This window comes from Mesocricetus auratus, unplaced genomic scaffold (assembly GCF_017639785.1).
Source record: "Mesocricetus auratus isolate SY011 unplaced genomic scaffold, BCM_Maur_2.0 Super-Scaffold_4256, whole genome shotgun sequence".
Taxonomy (NCBI): domain Eukaryota; kingdom Metazoa; phylum Chordata; class Mammalia; order Rodentia; family Cricetidae; genus Mesocricetus; species Mesocricetus auratus.
The window spans coordinates 32,630,974-32,656,442 of record NW_024429182.1 but is presented as its reverse complement, the minus strand read 5'-3'; the positions used below and the strand labels follow the sequence as shown (position 1 = coordinate 32,656,442).

Sequence of the window (25,469 nt, the reverse complement as noted above, 5' to 3'; positions counted from 1 at the left end):
TTCTCTTCTCAAAATATTATAAACCCTAATTCTTGCAACTTGCGAATTTGATGCAAATGAAAAAGCAGGTTGATTTGTTGCCAGGAGCCCTTAAAAAAGATGAGTACTGGTCTAGCTAGTAGCTGAAAAAGACATCAGAGTCGGTGTAACATAAGACTTCATTTCTACTCTGGTGCTGGAATGAGAGTAGGGGAATGTGGGGGCTCTAGAAGCTAACACAAAGCAAAGCCCAGCAGATGGACAGCAAAGAAATAGTCAGCCACACAACTGAAAACAATACCAGAAATTTGACAGCAACCTAAATCATTTTGGACTGATGTATTCTCCAGGAGCTCCGAGGAAACAAAAATGCCCATTGGGACATTTGAAATTCATTGTGAGGGACATGCAACAGAGAAACTAGTACAGCCCAGCCACATTTACCTAGAACCTAGATAAACACAGAAAAGAGTGTTGCCATGAGCTACAGAATTCATTGCAATTTCTTACAAAATGAGTGTCTTAGTAAGGGTTTCTATAGCTGTGATAAAACATCACAACTGAAAGCTTGTTTCAACTGAGAAGTCTCAGGTCTCATTCTACCACTGAGGGAAGTCAGAGCAGAAGCTTAAAGCAGGAACTTGGAGGCAGGAACCAAAGCAGAGACCATGATGGAAAAGCTACACTATGGCTGGCTGGTTGCCCCTGGCTTTGCCTGCTTTCTTTCTTTTAATCTTTTTTTAAATTTTACTTATTTATTATGTATACAGTCTTCTGTCTGCATACAAGCAGAGGGCACCAAATCTCATTCAAGGTAGTTGTGAAACACCGTGTGGTTGTTGGGAATTGAACTCAGGACCTCTGTAAGAGCAGTCAGTGCTCTTAACGGCTAAGCCATCTTTCCAGCCCTGCCTGCTTTCTTATAAAATGAAGCTTTATCTGTTCAGGGGGGCACCCTGTCTCCTACTCCTACCTCCATATCTGAGCCAGCACACATCAACTATTAATGAAGAAAATGCTGTACATACTTGCCAACAGTCAATTTGGAAGAAGACCTTTTCTATATTCAGGTTCCTCTTCCCTGGTAACCCTAGTTGGTGTCCAGTTGACAAAAGATTAGCCAGCACAGCGAGAAAAAACTCATCCAGAAAAGATCTAGAACAATTAATTATTGCCAGAATTAGGCATGTCCATGGCTCTTTGGACCACTCCTGGAAGAGGGGTTAGGGGACATAGGACATGGCAGGACATATTTCACCTTCACTTGTGTTCCCATTACTACTCCCTAATTAGGTCCAGGACATACAAAACTAATCCCAGAAGTTCCTGTTCAATTTTAAGGCTTTGCTAAAATAGAAGGATGGTTTTATCTCAAAGCATCTGGATATTACAATTTTGGAGTAAACTGACACAGATATTCAGATACCACATGCTAAAAACATAAGACAAGAAAAGTATCTCAGCTATACTAACTAAAAGCCCGACTAAAAACTTAACACAAATAATGATATAATCAAGCCCTCAAACTCAAAATCAATTTCACAGGAGAGTAGGATATATGATAAAGAAGCATATTTCAATATTGTATCTACATACATGCAATAAGTATACTTTTATAGGAGAACTCAATATTTTGGTAAAAAATAGGAATTATCCAGAAATATCAATCTCATTAGCATAAACGTCCCTGTTATTGACTGTATATGTGGAAGGAAAAAATAATTTACTCCATAAATAACTAAATTTCTACTTTTTTTCTTACTCTAAGAAGCAACCTAGATACCCCTCAACTGAAGAGTGGATAGAGAAAATGTGGTACATTTACACAATGGAGTACTATTCAGCAGAAAAAAACACTGGAATCCTGAAATTTGCAGGCAAATAGATGGCACTAGAAGAAACCATCCTGAGCGAGGTAACCCAGTCACAAAGAGAAACATGGCATGTACTCTCTCATATATGGATTTTAGACAAAGATCTGGGGAGTTCCAGCCAACAATCTCATCGCCAGAGAGTCTGGGAAACAGAACCTTCATTCAGTGGCTGATGGAAGAAGAGGCAGACTCCCACAGCTAAGCACTGAGCTGAACTCAAGAAATCCAGTGACAGAGAGGGAGGACTGATGACCAAAGGGATTAAGACTAGGCTGGTTTAACCCCCAGAAACAGCTGGCCTGACAAGGCTTAGCTCTTGAATCCCGGACTGATGCCTGGGAATCCAGTATGGGACTGATTCAAGACCCCCTGAATGTCGATGTCAGTGAGGAGGCCTAGGCAATCTATTGAGCCTTAGGTAGTAGATCAGTATTTATCCCCGGTATACAAATGGACTTTGGACTCCCATCCAACAATGAGAGATGCACTCTCACCCTGAACTCTTGGGGGAGGGTCTAGGCCCTGCCCTAGATGAAATGACAGACTATGGACACCCCCATGGAGGGCCTCACCCTCCCTGAGGAAATGAGAGGATATTGGGGGAGTTGGTGGGAGGGCAAGGGAGGTGGGGAGGTAAATGGAGAGGGACCTGGAATTGGCATGTGAAGCAACCTTGTTTCTAATTTAGATTTAAATTTTAAAAAATATATAAAAAAGAATCACTGAATTATATTCTGATATATAGCTGAACTATGTAAACTTTAAAAATATATTTGAAAGGAAGTTTACAATAGTAGGATAGCAAGACTTAAAATAAGCTTTATGTTTTATCTATGTACCTATATAGTTGGAATCCTTTTAATAATTGTGCTATACTTAGCACTTGCATGCAATTATCTTTAAGAGCAATAAGTAAGGTAAAGAAAAGAGAATTTATTGAAAATGAAGAATAATTACTTCATTTACAAGAAAATGATAGAATTTGTAAAACTACACAAAAACCAGAATGAATTAAATTTAATATTGAAAAAACAACATAGAACAATTTAATACTTCGTGGGATTGTTAAAACACCAAGTCGACAGAAAAGAAAACCTGTTCACTTCAGATACTGGTTGATTAGATCAAGTTGGATCTCTATTCCTTAACTGACTTTCTTGTTTTATTTCATACTCCTCATTAGCATTAACTGCCAATTCAATGAAGCCTAGATCACATGAAAAAGAAGACTCAATTGAGTGATTGTCTTTATCATGTTGGCCTGTGGGCACGACTGTGAGGGACTGTTTTGATTGTTAATTGATGGAGGATAGATGGCAGTATCATCCCCTGTGTAGGTAGGTGGGCCAGGGCTTTAGAAGAAACTCTAGCTGTTCATGAGCCAAACAATGTGCCAGCAAGTATGTGCTTGCAATCCAGCAAGCAGCTCTTCCATGGTTTCTTATTCAAGTTTTTGAGTCACTGTCCTGACTCCCTTCAGTAATGGGCTGTGATATGGAAATGCAAATCAAATGGTTTTCTTCCCCTAAGCTGCTTTTGGTCACAGCACTGATTTAGGGGTATGACTTGTCTAGTTGTCACAGAACCTTAGGTGTGTCAAGAGTATGTTTCAGTTAAATGCCATTCACTAAGACAGCCTAGCCACCTACCATCTATTTCCCACTTGCCTGACAAAGTGCCTGGAAGCTCACAATAGAGAATTCTTTTACTAATGTTTTCCCCATTCATAAACACTGTTTTATAGATGAGGATTGCATGGAGAGCCAACTCCATATCTTGTCATTCACTTGCATCTCAATATAAGCAGATTTCTTTCAAAAGCAATGTTAGATCTAAAATGAAGGGAAAGAAGAGATTTGTACATGTGAGTAGGCTCCATGGATGAAGGAATAACATCTATTTCTTTATTACTACCTGGGTAATGGATTTGGGAAAGAGAGAAAGCAAGCACAAACTGCAACACAACAAACAGCTTTAAAATTTCTTGACACAGAAATAATTCAAGCAGATGGCATAACAAAGCAAAAAGATACAGAAAAGACAGTAGTAATGAAAGAAGGGAAACTTTAGTTCTCATGATATGCTGGTCTTAGTAACTTGGGCAAAGTAAATATAAATTGTATATCTTAAAATGACTGAAATTTATTTCTTAAGAGTTCTAAAGATTGGTAACTCCAAGATAATGCAAAATCAGTAACTGATAAGAACTCAATTTCTGGTTCATAGATCATAACTTCATGCTGTGTCCCCACATGATGGAAAGACTAAGCGAGTTATCCCTTGGCATGCTTTTAAAGGACTCTGGTGATCTCCAGGAGGGTTCTCCCTTTGTAGACTAATCATTCCTCAATACTCAGGAAGTCTCACTTCCTGATCCCAGGATTGGGGGACATTTGCTTCTAAACACATTGAAACATTTGGATCACAGCAATAAAGAACTGTAATTTGTCTTTATAGTCATTTAATAGCTCTACTTATCTATAAAGTCTACTAGAACTGATTCCAAGAAATCATTATACCAAGATGTATCTCTGTAAAACCATGAGCAGGGTAGACAAATACTTAGTTGAAGTAACTTTTACACTAACATAAGTAAGCCTTTCTGTTATGAAGGAAAGAACCACTGGCCAAAGAGAAGTCACAAACAGTTGATGACTAATTTCAGAGTGGACTACTGACTGATAACTTTTATACACAATTCCTTTTAGAAACCTCTTAATACACTACAAATGATAAGATGTTTTAAGTGACCTCTATAGTAAATTAGGAAGTAGAGTAAGTTAGAAAATACCCAGTATTAGATGCTGATGTTTTGATTTGATTAGTAATTTATTTCAAGCAGCGTTTGTATTGCCTATCTGCCAGGCGTGACTTCACTTGGTATCTGAAACAGAATGACTGGTGAAATAGCAGAAATAATGGGTCGTTGCCCTTAACAGCCTGCTGACAGCCACTTATGCTTCTGTAAAATCTCATTTGTTTGTTTGCCCTATCTCTCGGTTTTGGATCGTAAGATGATAATAGAAACTGGACCGGCACTGAGGCCTTTCAAGAGCTTTACTAGCTTTGGTTGACTAGTAACATCTCCTCTCTTCCACTCTTGATTGCTGTGTCTAAGTGCTTATTCCAGAAAGATTCCTAAGCAGTTGTCCAGTGAGCATATCAAGTTCTGGTTTCAATGTCAAACCACTAAAGTTTTAAAAACATTTCTAAGGCCAACAAGTAAATAATGATTAAAAATTACAGTATGCTTTTCTTACATTATGGAACTATATCAGTTCAGCCCTTTACCTAACTAGTACCCAAGGCAGTATTTAAGATATGGGGCATGGTTCTACAGGCAAATATTTGTTTGCTTCCAAAATCATTAGGACCTGGGTTCAAACTGTCAGCATCCCTGTAAAAAGCCAGGTGTTCTCACCATCTGGACTGCAGTATCTCCTTTGTGCTCCCCTGCCTCTCCACTAGATATGTGAAAGCACAAGACACTGGGAGCACTCCTTGGACAGCTTGCCTTCCTTTGCATGCTTTGCTGATGAGCAGGACCTCAGAGACTAATTACAGCCAGTGATGCCCACTACTTGCTGGGGAGTACAGAGAGTAAAGATGATAAGGCAAAATAGCACATGGATCCAGGCAGCCAAGAGCCAAAGTTCCCCAAGAGAGAAGAACAAGGTAGCGGCCTATGGACCTTAAACAGCTGCCAACCATTGGTGCCCTCAAGACAGTAATCCTGTAAGCCATTTCCTTTTTTTAAGTTTAATTTTATTTTTTCCCTCACTAATGTTCTTGGTGCTGTAGTTTTTGTTTTTCTATAAGTATTAGGTTTACAAGATCTGATCAGATTAAATATTTGTGTATTATTTTTAACACTCTTAAATATATTTTCTCATTTCTTTTTCTTTCACATTCATATTACCAGGATCATAAGCTGGGGCCAAATCATTTGGACCTTAATATTTAAAGGGATTTTGGTTTTGGTTTTAGTTTTGTTCTGTTTTTTTGATTTTGTTTGTTTGGTTGGTTGATTGGTTTTTAAGAGATTCACTTGCCTGGATAGTCTTGCTATTTAGACCTGGCAGGGTCAGAGCTCATTGTCCAAAGGAGACTTGCCTTCAGCTTAGAGATCCTCCTGTCTCTGTGGGAATTACAGACAGGTGCCACCACATTAGGTTATGATAATCATCTCCCATTCTCTACTCTTTTAAAAAGTTAACAATTCTATAGTAACTAATCCTAATGATAGCAAAGGACTCAAAAGAATGATTATAAGAAAGATCCAAACACATGAACAAAACAATGAGAAAAAACAAACAAATGTTGGAATGAAATAAGGAAGACAAGTCAGGATAGAAAATAACACCAGGAAATGAGGTGCTGGAAAAATCATATGAAAAATTAGCAAACAAAAACTCAGTAAGTCAGTTAAAAATGTTCAGTTGAAAGCCTTAACCAATGGACTATATTACTGGAAGTAAGATAACCAGGGCTTGAACTCATGTTTAAAAGACTAAGCTTACAAAAATGGGCATAGAAGAGAGAGGTACAAGCTAAAGCAGTGTTTCTCAACCTGTGGGTTGTGACCCGTTTGGGGGTCACATTTAAGACATTTACATTAAAATTTGTAACAAACATAATAACTTTATGGTTGGAGATCACCACAACATGAAGAACTGTATTAGAGGGTTGCATCATTAAGATCATTGAACCACAGAGCTAAAGGCATAAAAACATTCACAAAGTAAAAAAGTCCTCAAATCCTAGGAGCTAGAGACATAGAGAAGACTCTTGGGACTCCAATCACACAGAACCGAAGAATAATCTTTACTTGTTATTTTAGAGTTTAAAATGCTGAAATATAAAGACATAACAGAAAATGAAGCTTTGAGTGAGGCATCATGACAAACATAATAACAGCAGATTTCTCAAAAGAAAAAAAATAAATACATGAAAACTAAAAGGACAAGGGATAATGCCCTTCAACTTCAAGCCCTGGAATGAAATAACTGCCAACCCACTTTACTTAATTCACCAACATTATACATCATACTTTGGGACTCAAAGAATAAATAAGTATCTTCCATGATAAATACAAACCAAAGGAATACTTGACCATTATGCCAGTACAGCAGAAGGGAATCTGCAGTGCTTAATTTTGACTGTCAACTTGTGCAATTTGAAATTTCTGTGAAAAGAAACTGCCCATGGTCTCAGCTCTTGAACTGACAGAATAAAAAGGAGAAAGAAAACACAGCAGCAGTGTTCATCTTGCTCTGCTTCTTGAGGATGAATGCAATGTGACAGTTATATCAAGCAGTGGCCCTAGTGACCTCACCACCAATGCAGGCTATACTATTGGAGAGCAAGCCAGAATAAGTCTTTTCTCCTTACGATCCTTTTGTCACTTCAGTAAGTAATACAGAATCTTACAAGAAGGAGGAAAGAAGGATACCACATGAAACACGAGAGACCAACTCTTACTAGAGGAATGGAGAAGCAAATGAGGGTTAAGAAAGAAGCACAAAAACTAGTACACATCTTTCCCCATAAGGTAATGATAATGATCTCAATTCTTGAATTAAAAGACTCCTATACTGGGATCTGGTGGTATAGTTCAGTGGAAAGTGCCTATTTGCAACCATGAGAGTCTGAGAGGAAATCTCCTGGAAACTTGTAAAAATAAGAAGGGAAACAGTCAGATCAGCAGAAGACTGATGGGGGAAATGAGATGGGTTAAGCATGATGAGATTATATTATACACCTGTAGTGGTTTGAATGTAACTGGCCCCCTTAGTCTTACAAGGAGTGTCATTATTAGGAGGTATGGCTTTGTTGAAGTGGGTGTGGCCTTGTTCCGGGAAGTGTGTCACTGTGGAGGCTGGATTTGAAGTTTCCTATGCTCAGATGCTGCCCAGTGTCTTAGACTTCCTGTTGCATGCAAGATGTAGGACTCAGCTACAGTTAAAGCACCACATCTGCCTGCACAATGCCATTCTAGTAATGGACTGAACCTCTGAAGCTGTAAGCAAACCATCTTATTAAATGTTTCCTTATAAGAGCTGCCAAGGCCAGAGTGTCTTTAATAGCAATAGAAGTCCTCAGATAATACATATGTGTTATGTCATAATGAAACCTGTTGCTTTTTTTTTCAGTCTATCATATGCTGACAAAAGATGATTGTTGAGTCAAATGCAAGAAGATGCAATGCTTTATTTTTTATGTCCAGATAAGTAACTCACTCTGGTGAGTGTTTTTATGTGTATGTATGGTATGTGTCTGTATATGTAGGCATGTAAGAAATAGCATACTTCCCCTGAGAAAAGTAAGATAATTTAAGTTTCAAAAATTACACTTATTAATGATAGTAAGATAAATACTCAAGAGATAATGACTGAATACAATTCAAAGAAAGACTTTTTAAATATACAATAAATCATTTTTAACTAGACAAAAATTACTGAACTGTTTTACTGTACTTAAGAGAAAATCTTATCAGAAGTAATCACTCAGTTTCTTTACAACTGTGTATATATGTGCCTGAAATGTGATATTATTAGTTTCTACCAGGACAACAATACTTTGTAACTGTTTTCATAGATAGATTTTTTTTTTAGAATCAGACAGTCTGTTTTCCATAGTAGTGAAAGTGCCCCTCCCATTGCCAATGGAGTTAATAAGATAAAGTAAATGAATTTAGAGACTTGTAAAATAATTCAATTTCATTAACAGCATGTTCAAATCCTACTGTTTAATTTTAATTCTTTATATTAGCTTAAAGTACTTAAGATTAAATCAGTGTTTCCATTTGTACAGCTCTAAGATACTTTATAACTTAAGTAATTGATATGGATATGCTATGACTTTTAGAATAAGTTCAGTGATTTATAGATTCCCAAATCATTTAAATTTCAATTCAGTGCAGTAATGATAAATTATTAACCGAGTATAAAGTTTTACTTATGGCCAGAAATTTAAATAATGTAACACATCCCTTTCATAAATGTATAATCTTGAGAAAGTAGTTAAAGAAAATAGACCATCAACTTAAGAAAGATAAACTAGAGAACATATGAGAAATAGTAGCATAAATTATCAAGTGATGGGAAATAGTTTTGCTAAAGAAGCCTAAAGTAATGGGTTGGTAGACGACAGGGGGATGGGATTAAGTATCAGCATGAAAGCAGAGACTGTAAATACTATCTGCTGATGAAAGGATCTAAGACAAACTTGATTAGCAAATCAAAAAACTGTATTAAGGCACCAAAATAATATTCACTTTGCAGTCTCAACAGTTCAGACTACTATCAAAGATGACTGTCAAGTGGCATCACTGAGGTTGAGTCACAGTAGAGATGACTAAAGGCAATCACTTTTTTAATAACTGTATATAGTAAATGTTGTATGTGCTGTTTTACACAGTCACCTATACCACATTTACCAGTCAGTTCAGTCTCTTTTGACGGCACCTAGGGGGCTCCCTAGAACTTCAATTAATTGCCTGCATTAGATCCCACAAAGTCAGGGCATTATGCATATCTATACATATCTGTCTGGAGATGACTGATAGGAGTCAGAATATGAATGTCTCAGGAGTCTTCTCACTGCAAATAAATTAATATAAAATATCTGAGGTATTCTTCCTCTAGTTACATTGGGTTAACATTTTATTATGGATGTTTTAAAAAATGTTCTAGATATAATGATGCTCATTCCTAGGATCTGTGTTTAGATTGGGTTTAGAAAATTCAAGGTTCTTATTTTTTATCTGAACTTATCTTGATCAAATAATCCTTTATATTTCGGGTGTTCTCGTTTACTTTATTAGTCTAGCTGAAGGGATTGTTCAAAAGCACATGGAGATCAATAGAGCTAGAATTAATCCTTGACATAAAATTTATTGAGCTCTTTGCCACAGGGCTTCCATGTTTAGTCCTTCTGTGTCATTTGGCTTATCCTGATTAACAGTTCATCTTGTTACTCATCTGATTACTTTAACTTTTGAGCATAGCTTAAGAGCTCCAGTTCTGAAGCCAGATGACTTGAATTTAACCCTTGGTTTCTAAAATCCATGACTGAGATGAGATATTTTAACCATAAAACTCAGGATTCAGCACTGAGTTACTAGGCAGTCATGACAAGACTGTGATGTGGATCTGTCCTAAACACACATCTTGAACAAAATTATTGTTGGATAAAAGGGATGGCAACACAATCAGTTTCCATGGATAGAAAGATATGCTAATTTTCTAACAAACTAACCTTCTTCTATAACTCTTTGATACATGTAATTTGTTTGAATAATTTTGCTCAACAATTCATATGAATATCAAAAAAAGGATTCAGAAAAGATGCTTCCTAAACTATGTGTCCTAAACCTATACACAGTCCCACTAGTAGCTCTTATGCAGAGAAAAAGGAATCTACCAGATGGAGCCAGTCAGCTCCCTCCACTCTCCCAACCATCCCAATGTTTTAATCATTTAGTATACACTTTCACTACATATTTCTTACTATTACTTGCGCAGAATTTACTGGTGCCATAAAATAAGTATTTGCTAAGTGGATAATACAGCTGTCCTAATCTTAAAAGAACTACACTTGACCCCACAGACTTACTTGTAATAATACTTTCAGAACACATTTCTCAAAGACAGAACAAGCTGTCATGGCCAAGTGACTATTATCCAAGGCAAGTGATTTCAGTGTCTTGAGCCACAGTTTGCCTAGTGAATAGGGGATAAAGCCATCGACTATGCACAGCTTTTTCAAATTTAGAAATAAGAGCATGTATTCAGCAGAATGAAAGAACTCCTACTAGATATTGAGTAGACGGCAGCATCTGCTAAGTAGTTGTAGGAAAAGGGCCAAGGGAAGAACATCCTGACCCTGACTTCACTCCAAGCACCTGTGCCAAGGGAGGAACACACTATCCCTGGCTTGACCTGGAGCTCTGAGACTTGGAATTCCTCACCCCCATGACTCCACATTAATAGTCAAACAATGTTTCCTATCTCATGATTCTTTCTCACTAAGCTTGGTGAACACACTCCAAAAACCCCATAAAAGTCTTTCCCTTTATCCAGCATCTGCTGTCTCTCTTCACATTCAGAGGCAGCTGCCATTCTGGTCTTGTCCCCAGTAAATTTCTGGTGTGAGGTTTGTTGAGTGGCGTGATTTTGTGGCATTGCTTGGTTCCTCATTGCCAGAATACTCTTGTGCCCTTTTGTAAGCTTCAACAGGTCCTCCTCCAAGCCCCAGCTTTGTACCTTCCAGATTTGACCTGTTCCTTCTCTCTCTAGTTCACTGAGAAGAAGGGAATATGTCTTCAGGGTCCTGGGTCAACAATTGTAACTTCCCATCACATACTTCTCAAAAGAAAAAAGAAAAAAGGAAATAGACCATATTATCCAAGCTTGGGCACCTAGTCTGAGTGTTCTCACTGCAAGAACTCATAAGCAAATCCAAATCATACTGTCTTCTCTTGTCATTGCCTATCCCATAAAGGGCTACACACTGATAGAGGATACCACACTCACCCTTCAGCCATGCCCACCTCTCCACATTTCAAATCTCCTCCTCTGACCAATCCCAGGATACTCCTCATTTCACTCATGAATTGAGACTCTAGAAGAGCCACTACCTCACCCCACACACATACACGAGGGAGCTCTACCTCAGGCCACCCATACTTGGTACACAGATGACAGCTCCTTCCTACAGGAGGGAGTCCAAAAGGCAGGATATGCTTTTGTTTCTGACAACAAAGTGTTTAAGGCACAGGCATTCCCAGCGAAAACCACAAACCAATGGGCCAAACTAATGGCTCTTACCATGCCTTCCAAGCTTCAACAAGACAAGTATGCAGACTCCAAATATGCCTTATATATTCTCCTGTCACATACAGCCATCTGGAGGGACAATGAACTATTAACTACAAAGGGAGGGTCAATAACCAACTCAGATGAAATCAAGGTCAACCTAAAGGCTTCTCATCTTCCCACAGCTGTAGGAATCGTGCACCACTGATCAACATCAAGAAGATAATTCCATCATTTCCAAGGAAAATAACTGAGCCAACAAGACAGCTAGAGCTGTGCCTCTGGGAGATCTGTATCCCTCTCACATGCCACAGGGAATCCTCATTTTACAGTTCACATCTGCATATCTGTACTACCATGCCCAGACACTTGACAAAGTCTATCTATCTGCACCAGCTCTTTCATCTAATAGTAAGGCTTTGTCTCATTTCATTAAAACCTATTCAGAGCCCATCCCTGAAGATCTAGATTATCTAAAGACTATCACTGTTTCTTGTAAAATTTGTCAAACTTCTTTTTTTTTTTTTTTTTTGGTTTTGGTTTTTCAAGACAGGGTTTCTCTGTGGCTTTGGAGGCTGTCCTGGAACTAGCTCTTGTAGACCAGGCTGGCCTCAAACTCACAGAGACTGGCCTGCCTCTGCCTCCCGAGTGCTGGGATTAAAGGCGGGTGCCACCAACGCCCGGCTATTTGTCAAACTTCTAATCCCATCTCTACTATTGAAATCTTCCTTTCCTCATTTATCAAGCAAGGGACTCCCACACTGGATCAGACTGGCAGCTGGACTTTACCTACATGCTCACCATTAGACATTTCAAATAGCTTTTAGTCCTGGTCAAAACATTATCATGATGGATAGATGCTTTCTGCACCACTAACAACATCTAGGTACAGGAAAAACTGGAAGATGTGATCCAACACCCATCAAAACCTGTTACCTCCCTAATGTCTTCCCTCTTGGACAACACTGATCCCACCTCTCTGTCCTCATGGTTACTCCATCTCTTGTTTCAGAACTTAACTTCTACATTAGCTACTGAAAAACACTCTGCCTCTCTGCTTTGGAGAATGTCGGTCATGTGTCCCTCCTGGGTGAATCTCATGACCACCATTCATGGTCTTCCCCATTGGATTAGATTCTCTCACCTTGCTACTCACTAACTGCTCTGAGGCAAATATCACTACCGTCACTTATTTCTCTCACACTTTTCTCTCCGGTATTGCAGACTACTTTAACTACCTAGGGACACACTTTGTGAACACACTGGATATCTCAGACTACAATAATACCTTGCCCCTGAGCACCACCACCCAGTCACTGTGTGCAAATGTTCACAATGCCTCCATCCTCTGTGGCACTCAAGTTTACTTCTGCCTTCGCAATGAGTGGTCTGAAACTTGTGCCATGGTGTTCCTTTTCTGAAACATAGGGGTGGTACCTAGAGAAGATCCCTTGCCAGTTCCCATCACAAAGTTTGTAGTGGCACAAAATGACAAATGATGGTTCAGGTCCTACCCCTTCTCACAGTCCTAGGTAAAAGCACTGGCATAGCTAATGGTGTTGTTGTTTTGCTGCAGCTGTGGGCGATGAAACACGATCCACAAAACTCAATAAAACCCACATGGATTTTATTGGGGAAAGGGAAAAAAGGGAGGGATGGGTGTTGGCCGAGATGGAACAGAGATGGAAGGGGAAGGAGGAAGATGGGGGAGAAGGGGGAAGAAAGGGAGAAGGAAGGGAAGAAGAAGGGGCAAACAGGTGGGAGGCTCTTGCTTAAAAGGGAAAGCTTGCACATGCAAACAGAGTCCTTAGTAGCCACAGGGCCCTTTGAGCCATCTAAGTATCAGCCTGAATGCCAGTGTGCATATCCTGCCAATTGTCAGGAGGCAGGGTCAGCATAATGCCTGAATCCTTATAAACAGAACAGCAGGACTACTTCCCTAACTATACTATCAGTTTTCCTCTCAGTTCATTCAGAACCTCCAGCTCAGATCATCCTGACCGTCCAGAATCAAACAGACTTACTGGCCAATGCAGTGCTACAAATTCAACAAGGATTAGATCTAGTAACAGTAGAAACGGGCAGCCTCTGCCTCTTCCTCAGGGAGGAAAGCTGCTTCTATGTCAACCAACTGCATATAGTAAAAGACAAGACCTGACAACTCCAGACAGATCTTCAGAAATGGAAGGAACAACTTGATGTCTCTAGCTGGTGGATCATTGATGGTACAATATGGACTTGCATACTGCCTTTCTTAACTCATTTTGTTCTCCTTTTCCTAATCCATTAAATTGCACCCTGTCATGTAAACATCTTGCCTATACTTTTGGTTTTTTGTTTATCAAAATAAATAACAAGATAAACCCTTTCTTTTAGTTCACCTAAAATCTTAGCAAATATTGGCTTAAATATCATTCCCTCTGGGAAAATGTCCTTGATAAGCTCAAATATGACAGGTACTTAGAAACTATTTTTGCTTAAAAGTCATTGATTCTTCACTTGAGCCCACAAGATAACAAAAGGCAGGATGAAAGCATGACATTCTGCCCTAATTTCCTGTCTCTCTGTCTGTCACCTTGAATAAGATCACTGCTTGATTCTTAATTCTGCATAAACATGTTAAATATTCAAGGATTATGTGTCACCTCACCTATCATATGGCTTTTCAAGGCTGTAGGTACAGGGCTTTGGCTTTGTCCTAAACCTGCTGTCACCTTGTATTTAAGAAACAACGAAGCCTGAACCCCCAAAACCAGGTCAACCATTCATGATAGTGTGGCTACCCCTTAGAGCTGATCTCACTATAGGAACTGGATTAGTTACCTAAAGTAACAGGGACTTCTTCAGACTACGTAGAATTAAGTACAATACTTCTTGCGCCATTGCCCTAATTATTCCTTTATTTAAACCTAAAGCTAATTTCACGACACTAAATATGAACTGGATCACTTATTTGTTCATTTTCCTAATGTGCTGACTCACTCTTCTCTATTTTTTAAGCATAGTATACCTTGCCTTTAATCCCCGCACTTGGGAGGCAGAGGCAGGCGGATCTCTGTGAGTTCGAGGCAGGGCTGGACCAACAGCCTCAAAAACAATACAGAGAAACCCTGTCTCGTAAAAATAAAAAAATAAAAAAAAAGAAGGTAAATAAAAAGATGACCTGCTGACCTGCCTGTTGATTTGGGAGAAAAAAAGATGTATATGTGCATTTCTCCAAAGAAAAAGTATGATTGAGTAAGAGGACTGCAGTGGCAAAGGCACCTGGGAAATTTGAAGGAGGGGAACCTTTGTGAGTCTTAGTCTCAATGGCTTGAGATCATCATCAATATTAGCAATATCTGTGGCTATCTAGGATCCAGGAGCAGAATAAGGACTGAAATTCTGTCTTTTGTCAGGGTTCTACCATTAAAAAAATTATTTGGCTAGGAACTTATAGGAAGACACATTCTCTTTCCTAGAAGTTTGATTCTGTTAGATCTAGGAGGATTAGAAGATCTCCTAGAGGCAGACATCAAATGACTGCCGTGAAGAACAAGCTATGAAAAAAACTTTTAAACAAATCTTCCAAAAATAGAATGACAAATAGCACAGAAATAATTGAAGGGCAAAGTGTCCACATCTAGCCATAATTCTACAAATACCTAGTGGTCCAATCAATATTTTTTCAAGATAAGATGGGTATTATAAATTTTTCATTCTAATCAAGTTATATTAAAAATTTAATCAATAGAATTAACTAACTTTAACATGAATACTCTAATTTCAGTACCCATCAATACCCATCAGGATCACCAATAAAGGTAAAAGCATTCAACAGTATACTAATTCAGTTTTCAAACTCAAGAAACATTAAATTTTAAAACATTACAGGCATGTTAAGATTAACTGGAAATTATTACAGTTCTACTGTTATCAGTTATGGATGGTGGTATTCCACAAGGACAACCTCTGGGAACTTCAAAGCAGAAATTTTTCTAATAGGCCAAGAGAGAAGAACGGGGAAGAAAAAAAGAGGAAAAAAAATAACAGAGGAGAAAAAAATCCTTCCAAATAGGCCCAGTAGAAAGATATAACAAGTGTTTTCAAGCAAATCTAACACTAGCCAACTATGTGAAATAAAACAGTGTTGACAAAAAGAAAATGAGAATTCTCACCTTCTCTGCTTGGCACAAGTAAAAGGAAAATATCACCTGCCTTGAATACCCCAGATGAAAGCACTTGAGGAACAGAAAAATATGGTTGCCAGCGGAGCCACACAGAAGAGCTCAGGGATTTTGAAAGAATGGTCCAGACATACAAGAGATTATTATTTCTGTGGATAAGAATGAAGAGTGCATTCGAGCTTGTGTACATGCGTGCCTCTGTGTGTGTGTGTGTGTGTGTGTTGACCCTGAATTTGCTATCTAATACAGCTGGCCTTTAACTTATTCAGCCTTCAGTTGCTAGGAAAACAGACATGTATTAACATCTTTTGTTTTTCACACACACACACACACACACACACACACACAGAGCAGTTCTATTTAAGAAGCAGTAAAATAATATAAACTTCATGTAGTAAGATCAAAAATGTTCCCTAACTTTGATGAAATGTTTAAAGGTTTTTGTTTGCTTGCTTGGTTGCTTGGTTCAGTACCTATACTGAGGAAGACTAATCACTTTCCATACTATATTGGGCTTGAGGGACAGAAAAGAAAGATAAGGATTAAGTGCAATAAAACCAATGTGTCTTCTCTTACTCAAGTCCTAACATTCAACCAAGCATTCATTTAACCCCATACAGCCACCCCCCCAAAAAAGTTGGTGAACATGATAAAATTCTAAAGTCAGTAAGATGATGTCAGTTTAAAGGCAAGCAGACTCACTAATGCATTCAGTTCAGCTTATTACACCCTTATTTTACTTGATTTGGTCTTATGTGTAAGTTTTTTGAGACGGGATCTGATAAGAAAGCCTATGCTAGCCTGGAACTCACTGTGTAAACCCACAGTAGCTTCAAAACAAATAATCTTCCTACATCACTCCTTTGAAGTGGGAATGCACCTGGTTCCACACATTTTTTTTCCTTTTTTAAAAAAATTTAAATTAGAAACAAGTTTGTTTTACATGTCAATCCCAGTTCCCTCTCCCTCTCCCTCCCCTACACCCCTGTCCCGACCCCCTACCCTACCCCCTTTCTGCTTCCCAGGGAGGGTGAGGTCTTCCATGGAGGATCTTCAAAGTCTGTCATATCATTTGAGGCAGGGTCTAGGCCCTCCCCTGAGTGTGTAGGCTGAAAGGGTATCCCTCTATGTAATGGGGTCCCAAAGTTCATTCATATGCTAGGGAAAAATACTAATCCACTGCCAGAGACCGGATAGATTGCTGAGGCCTCCTCACTGACACCCACATTCAGGGGGTCTGGATCAGTCCTATGCTGGTTTCCAAGCTATCAGTCTGGGATCCATGATGGAAAAATACCAAAGGTTTTCTACAGTTGAACAAATATTTTAACATGAATGCTATAGACAGAAACAAAACATGGAGAAACAAGAAACCAAGCATCACTAAGTTAAACCTCTCCACCAATCAGATCTCCCACATTCTTCTCCAAAGTCCAGTTCAGAACTCTTCTATCAGCCACAACCTACAAGTCTCTTCTATGCCACACATAGCCACTCTGATATCCTTTACCAGCATCTAGCCTAGTGCGTCTCCCTGATGTTCCACATCCATATGCCCTCCCTTATAGAGATATATTATTTATCATTTAATAAAGCTTGCCTGGGGGTTCAGAATGCAAAGCTAGCCACAAGCCATAGAGGTCAGGCAATGGTGACACACACCTTTAATCCCAGGACTCAGAAGCTGGGCAGTGTTAGTTCAAGGTCACACTGAGCTCCATGAAATTGGTCCAGTTCTAAAGAGAAACAGCACTTGGGATCACATGCCTTTAATCCCAGCACTAGACAGGTATAAAAGGAAAAAGCAAAGGGTCTCATGTAGATATATAGTTTTCAGAAAGGGAGAGCTATTGTCTATGAAGATTTGTGGAGGGAACATTGCACTCTGAGGATGGGTGGATCCAGGAATCACCCCTTTATATTTGACAAAGAAACAAAAAACAAAGGATGGAAAAAAGAAAACATCTTCCACAAATAGTGCTAGGAAAACTGGATGTCCACATGCCAAAGAACAAAAGTAGATCCACATCAATCACCTTATACAAAACTTACTCCAAATGGATCAAAGACATAAATGTGAAACCTGAAACAGTAAAACTACTAGAAGAAAACACAAACAGTAGCCTATATGGTTTAATTGTAGAAAAAGATTTTCTTGACAGGACTTCATTTGTACAATAATTAAGACAACAATTAACAAGTGAGACTTCCTAAAACTAACAAGCTTCTGTAAAGCAAAATAAACAATCAGGTGGGTAAAGAGGAAGCACACAGAATGGGACAGAATATATGCCAGCTATATGTCAGAGCATTAATCTCATGAACACATAAAGAACTAAACAAAAAACAATTTTTAAAAATGACCCATTAAAATATGGATCTGGGTCCTGAATAGTGTTCTAAAAAGAAAGGAAAAATAGCTAAGAGATATTTCTAAAACTGATCATCACCTCTAGCAACTAGGGAAATAAAAATCAAAACAACTTTGAGAGTTAATCTTACCCTAATCAGAATAGCAAATGTCAACAAAACAATTGACAACAATATTGGAGGGAAAAGGGAACCCTCACTCACTGTTCCCTTATTGACTGTTGATGTGGGATTGCAAACTGGTGTAGTCACTATGGAAATCAGTGTGGAGAAGTCTCAAAAAGCTAAAACTAAAACTACCACATGACCCACCTCTACCACTCCTTGGCATATACCCAACGGACTCAACAGGCTACTCCAGAGATACTTAGTCAGCCATGGTCATTTCTACTATAATTACAATGATTATGAAATGAAAACAACTCAAATGTCCTTTATCTTACAAATGAATAATGAAAAATGGCACATATACACTATGGAATAATATATAGATATAAAGAAAAAATCATGAACTGTACAGATAAATGGGTAGAACTAGAAGAGATCATATGGAGTGAGGTAAACCAGACCCAGAAAGAAAATTTTGTATGGTCTTTCTCATCAGAAGTGCCTAGTTACAAATATTCAGATATGGGTACAGATCCTGGAGTAACTGCAGAAGCCAGGAATGTAAAAAGTGATTAACCAGGGTAAGGGAGTGGGAAAATGACAAAGAAAGGAGTAACAAGAAACAAATGACTTGATCAGAGGAATGGGGAAAAATGGGGTATCTAATAATGAAGAGGAAGAAAAATACAGGAAAAAAAGGCAGAAGGAAAATTTAACAGTAAGGATGTCTGAATAGTTATAAGGGAACATATTACAATTAAAAAACAATAACATGACATATATATGTTTATATATATAAATATACATATATATCTTAAATAAAATCTCATCTGGGCTGGGAATGTTCAATCCAAGAGTCAAAGAAAAATCTAACAATAACCCAAACAATGAGCATTTGAACAACCCAATTTTGAGTTTTTGGTAGAGCTGTTCAAGAGACTCCCAAAACACAAAAGTTCTTATTGCTTTTGGCCTTGATTACATCCCCTAGAAAACAGGATATTTCATGACAAAACAAAATTTAAACAATACATATCCACAAATCTAGCCCTACAGAAATTACTGGACCACTTTACTAAACACCAAAAGAAAAAGGGGGGAGGGGATTACACACATAATATCACCACCACTAACAAATCCAAAACAAACAAGAATCAACAATCATTAGTATCCCTCAATGTCAATGGTCTTAACTTGCCTATAAAAAGACACAGGCTAACAGAATGGATACGAAGACAGAATCCATTCTTTCTGTATACAAGAAATACATCTCAATGTCAAAGACAGACGGTACCTCAGAGTAAAGGGTTGGGAAAAGATTTTCCAATCAAATGGACCCAAGAAACAAGCTGGTATAGCAATCCTAATATCTAACAAACTAGACTTCAAACTAAAATCAATCAAAAGAGATGAAGAAGGGCATTTCATATTCATCATAGGAAAAGTCTATCAAGATGACTCTGAACATCTATGCCCCAAATACAAAGGCACCCACATTCATAAAAGAAATATTACTAAAGTTCAAATCACACATAAAACCTCACACACTTATAATGGGAGACTTCAACACCCTATTCACACCACTAGACAGGAACACCAGAAAGAAACTTAATAAAGAAGCTAACAGAAATAATAACCCAATTGGGATTAACAGAAATCTATAGAACATTCCATCAAAATACAAAAGAATATACCTTCCTGAGAGACACTTAAGAAAGTGCTCAACATCCCTAGCCATCAGGGAAATGCAAATCAAAACACCTCTGAGATACCAACTCACTCCAGTCAGAATGGCTAAAATCAAAAACACCACTGACAGTTTATGCTGGAGAGGATGTGGAGAAAGAGGAACACTCCTCCACTGCTGGGGGAAGTGCCAACTCGTACAGCCACTTTGGAAATCAGTATGGAGATTCCTCAGGAAAATGGCAATCAGTCTACCATAAGATCCAGCAACTCCATTCTTAGGCATATACCCAGAAGATGCACATTCATACAACAAGGATGTCTATTCCACTATATTCATAGCAGCATTATTTGTAATAGCCAGAACCTGGAAGCAACCTAGATGCCCCTCAGCTGAAGAGTGGATACAGAAAATATGGTACATTTACACAATGGAATACTACTCAGCAGAAAAAAAAAGTAGTCTTGAAATTTGCAGGCAAATGGACGGCACTAGAAGAAACCATCCTGAGTGAGGTAACCCAGTCACAAAACGACAAGCATGGAATGTACTCACTCATATATGGATTTTAGACATAGATCTGGGGAGTGCCGGCCTACAATCCCACATACAGAGAGTCTGGGAAACAGAACTTTCATCCAGTGATTGATGGAAGCAGAGGCAGACACCCACAGCTAAACACTGAACTGAACTTCTGGGATCCAGTGACAGAATGGGAAGAATGATGAGCAAAGGGGTCAGGACTGAGCTGGTTTAAACCACAGAAACAGATGACCTGAACAAGGGGAATCTCTTGGACACCAGACTGATGGCTGGGAGGCCAGCTTGGGACAGATCCAGAACCCCTGAATGTGAGTATCAGTGAGGAGGCCCAGGCAATCTATAGGGCCTTTGGTAGTATCAGTATGGGCACACAAATAGACTTTGGGTGCCCATCCCATAATGAGGGATGCTCTCTCAGCCTGGACTCTTGGAGGAGGGCCTAGGCCCTGCCCTGAATAAAATAACAGACTCTAGAGGCCTCACCCTCCCTGGGGATCAGAGTGGGGATTCTGTAGGGAGCTGGAGGGCCTGCTGGGAGGACTGGGGAGGAGGGGAGGAAGAGGGAGCTGGGATTGGCATGTGAAGCAAGCTTTTTTCTAATTTAAATTTTAAAAATAAAAAAAAAGAACATACCTTCTTCTCAGTACCACATGGAACTGTTTCTAAAATTGATGACATACTTGGCAAAATAGCAAACCTCTACAGATCAGATCACCATGGTTTAAAGTTAGAATTCAACAACAACACAAACTGCAGAAACCCTAAAAACTCATGGAAATTGAACAATGCACAATTGCACCATTTCTAGGCCAAAAAAGAAATTAAAACAAACAAACAAAAAAAAGAAATTGAAGACTTCCTAAAATTCAATGACAATATAGATACCACATCCCCAAATTCACTCTTGAGGAGTAGATGCCAGGATATAATGAAATTTAAGGGCTGAAATCAATAAAGTAGAAACTAGAAAACAATAAAAAGAATCAATGAAGCAAAGACTTGGTTCTTCCAGAAAATCAACAGGATAGACAAACCTTTATCCAAACTAGCCAAAACGCTGACAGAGAACATGCTAATTAACAAAATCAGAAATGAAAAGGAAGACATAACAGACACTGAGGAAATGCAGAGAATCTTCAGGACGTACTTTGAAAACCTGTACTCCGCAAAATTTGAAAATCTAAAGGAAATGGTCAATTTTCTGGACAGATAAAACTTACCAAAATTAAATCAAGAACAAAGAAGCAATTTAAATAGGCCTATAACCCATAATGAAATAGAAGCAGTCACCAAAATTTGTAGGAGGAAGCCTGTATGCCGCCATTAACCATGTGACTTACTAGAGGCGCATACAGATGAGGTAATAAAAGAGCGGTTTACCACACCGCTAACCACACCCACTTCAGGCATGACTAAAGATGTATACGGACAGACGTAAAGACATATACGTACGTAGGCGGTGAACTACGTCACTAGCCAGGCCCACTTTTGGGCATGGCTAGGGGGCATTACGGGGGAAGGCATAAAAGACAGCACAAAGGAAGTCTTGGTCTCTTTTCCCAGATTTTGGCTTCCGGTTCGGCAGCGGAAAACTACTGGGCTCATCTGGGTTACTTGTTTGGTATCTTGTGAGTAATTTCTACAATAAATACTTAGTTTTGCTATCAGTAAGTGTGCCGTTTATCGTTACAGCGTCATTTGGAGGCTCAAAAATTCTCCCAACCAAAAAATGTCCAGGAACAGATGGTTTCAGTACAGAATCCTGAATCACAAATTCAAAGAAGAGCTGATACAGGTACTCCTCAAATTGTTCCATAGAACAGGAGCAGAAGGGACATTGCTAACATCTTCTGCTGAAGCTACAATTACCTTGACCCAAGCCACACAAAGACACAACAAAGAAAGAGAACTACAAGCCAATAGCCCTCATGAACATTGATGCAAAATTACTCAAAAAAAAAAACCACTGGCAAATCTATTCTAAGAACACATCAGAAAAATCATCCATCATGATCAAATATGCTTCAACCAGGGATGCAGGGATGGTTCAACATATGAGAATCCATCAGTGTAATCCACCATATAAAGAAATTTTAAAAAACCACATGATCATTTTACTAGATGCTGAAAATCCTTTGACAAAATTAAATACCCCTTCATGATAAAGGTATTGGAGAGATCAGGAATAGCAGGAACATCCTAAACATAAAAAAAAAATCAATGTGTAGCAAACCAACAGTCAACATCAAACTAAATGGAGAGAAACTCAACGCAATTCCTCTAAAGTCATTTACAAGACAAGGCTGTCCACTCACTCTGTACCTCTTCAACATTGTACTCAGAAGTTATAGCTAGAGCAATAAGACAACAAAAGGAGATCAAGGGGATACAAATTGTAAAGGAAGAAGAAAAACTTTCACTATTTGCAGATGATATGATAGCTTATATAGGTGACATGAAAAACTCCACCAGCAAAATCCTACAGCTGATAATCATCTTCAACAAAGTGGTAGGATACAAAATTTACTCAAAAAAAATCAGTAGCCCTACTATATAAAGACAATAAATGTGCTGAGAAAGAAATTAGAGAAACATCACCCTTTACAATAGCCACAAACAACATAAAATATCTTGGGGTAATGCTAGCCAAACAAGTGAAAGATCTTTATAGTAAGAACTTGAGTCTTTAAAAAAAGGAATTAAAGAAGATATCAGTAAATGGAAAGATCTCCCATGCTCTTGGATAGGTAGGATCAACGTAGTAAATATGGCAATCTTGGCAAAAGCAATCTACAAATTCAATGCAATCCCCATCAAAATCCCAACAGAATTCTTCAGAGATTTTGAAAGAACAATACTCAACTTTATATGCAAAAACAAAAGACCCAGGATAGCCAAACAACTCTGTACTAAAAGCAACTTCTGGAGGCATCACCATCCCTGACTTCAAGCTCTATTAGAGAGCCATAGTCCTGAAAACAGCTTGGTATTGACACAAAAGTAGACAGGTAGACCAATGGTATCACATTGAAAACCTAATAATAACCCACACACCTATGAACACCTGATTTTTGACAAAGAAGCTAAAATTATACAATAGAAAAAAAGAAAGCATCTCCAACAAATGGTGCTGGCATAACTGGATGCAGACATGTAGAAGATTTCAGATAGATCTATATCTATCCTATGCACAAAACTTAAGTCCAAATGGATCAAAGACCTCAACATACATCCAGACACACTGAACCTCTTAGAAGAGAAAGTGGGAGGTACCCTTGAACAGATTAGTACAGGAGATCGCTTCCTGAATATAACACAAGTAGCACAGACACTGAGGTCAACAATTAATACATGGGACCTCCTGAAACTGAGAAGCTTCTGTAAGGCAAAGGACACAGTCAGCAAGACAAAACAGCAGCCCACAGAATGGGAAAAGATCTTCACCAACCCCACATCTGACAGAGGGCTGATTTCCAAAATATACAAAGAACTCAAGAAGTTAGTCACCAAAACACAAAAAAATTCCAATTAAAAAGTATGGCACAGAACTAAAAAGAGAATTCTCAGTAGAGGAATCTAAAAGGGCTGAAACATACCTAAGAAAGTGCTCAACATCCTTAGCTATCAGGGAAATGCAAATCAAAACGGCTCTGAGACAACATCTTACAGCGGCCAGAATGACTAAAATTAAAAACACCAATGACAGTATGCTGGAGAGGATGTAGAGAAAGAGGAACACTCCTCTACTGCTGGTGGAGTGCAAACTTGTACAACCACTTTGGAAATCAGTACGGCGGTTTCTCAGGAAAATGGGAATTGGTCTATCTCAAGATCCATCAGTTCTTCTTTTGGACATATACCCAAAGAATGCACATTCATACAATAAGGACATGTGTTCAACTATGTTCATAGCAGCATTGTTTGTAATAGTCAGAACCTGGAAGCAACCTAGATGTCCTTCAACCAAAAAATGGATAGAGAAAACGTGATACATTTACACAATGGAGTATTCCTCAGTGGAGAAAAACAATGAAATCTCAGGCAAATGGACAGAACTGGAAGAAAACATCCTAAGTGATGTAACTCAATCACAGAAAAAAAGCAGGGTATGTACTCACTCATATATGGATATTAGACATAGAGCAAAGGCCTACCAACCTACAATCCATACCACCGGAGAAACTAGGAAACAAGGAGGACCCCAAGAGAAGAATATATGGTCCCCCTAAGAAGGAGAGGAGGACAAGAACTCTTGAGCAACTTGGATGGGAGGGAGCTGGGAAGGAGAGAGGGGAAGATACATACTACAGACTTGCCACCATCTTAATAGGGCACCTTCTGGCACTAGGAGTCTCTGGCAAATTCTATATTCATTTGAAGTGTCATTTTTCTGTGGGCAGAGGGCTTATCTGCTAAGCAAGTGCTTATTATCAACATATTGGTGTTAAGTTTTTAATGTTAGAAATGCAGAACATTGTCTCAATTGATCTGTACTTATTCTGTGGAGCAAGCCCTACTTCTCTGAATACTGTTAAACTGTAAGGTTGGTAATGGTGTCAGTAACCCCAATGGCTTTTAAGGCACTATTTGCAGAAGGTCCTTTTAAGTGGTAGTGAAAAAAGAGAGAGGGAGAGGAGGGAGGAATAAGTTACAGAGAAAGATAAGCATAACTAGTATATTGAAATATGCAATCTCTTGTCAATATTGGGAAAAATGGCATGCCAGTGCTCACAATCCACATGCAGAATGGTTAATTGGCATGAACAGCATTAATTTTTCAGTATCTTTCCAAAACAAGCCAGATTCTCGGCGCATGAATAAGACCTGTACTAAGCATCTGGTGATTAATTCTTCTGCAGTTCTTTAAATGGGATGAGTCAGATCTCCAAACCTTTAAGACAATTTTATTTTCATTAAATAGTAC

General features: G+C 38.6%; 1 protein-coding gene across 8 annotated transcripts in view; it reads right to left on the bottom strand.

The window, feature by feature from the left end:
- The window catches only part of Rfx3 (regulatory factor X3), a 251,217-nt gene that overhangs the window by 118,329 nt on the left and 107,419 nt on the right, over positions 1-25,469 (bottom strand). The window lies entirely within an intron of this gene.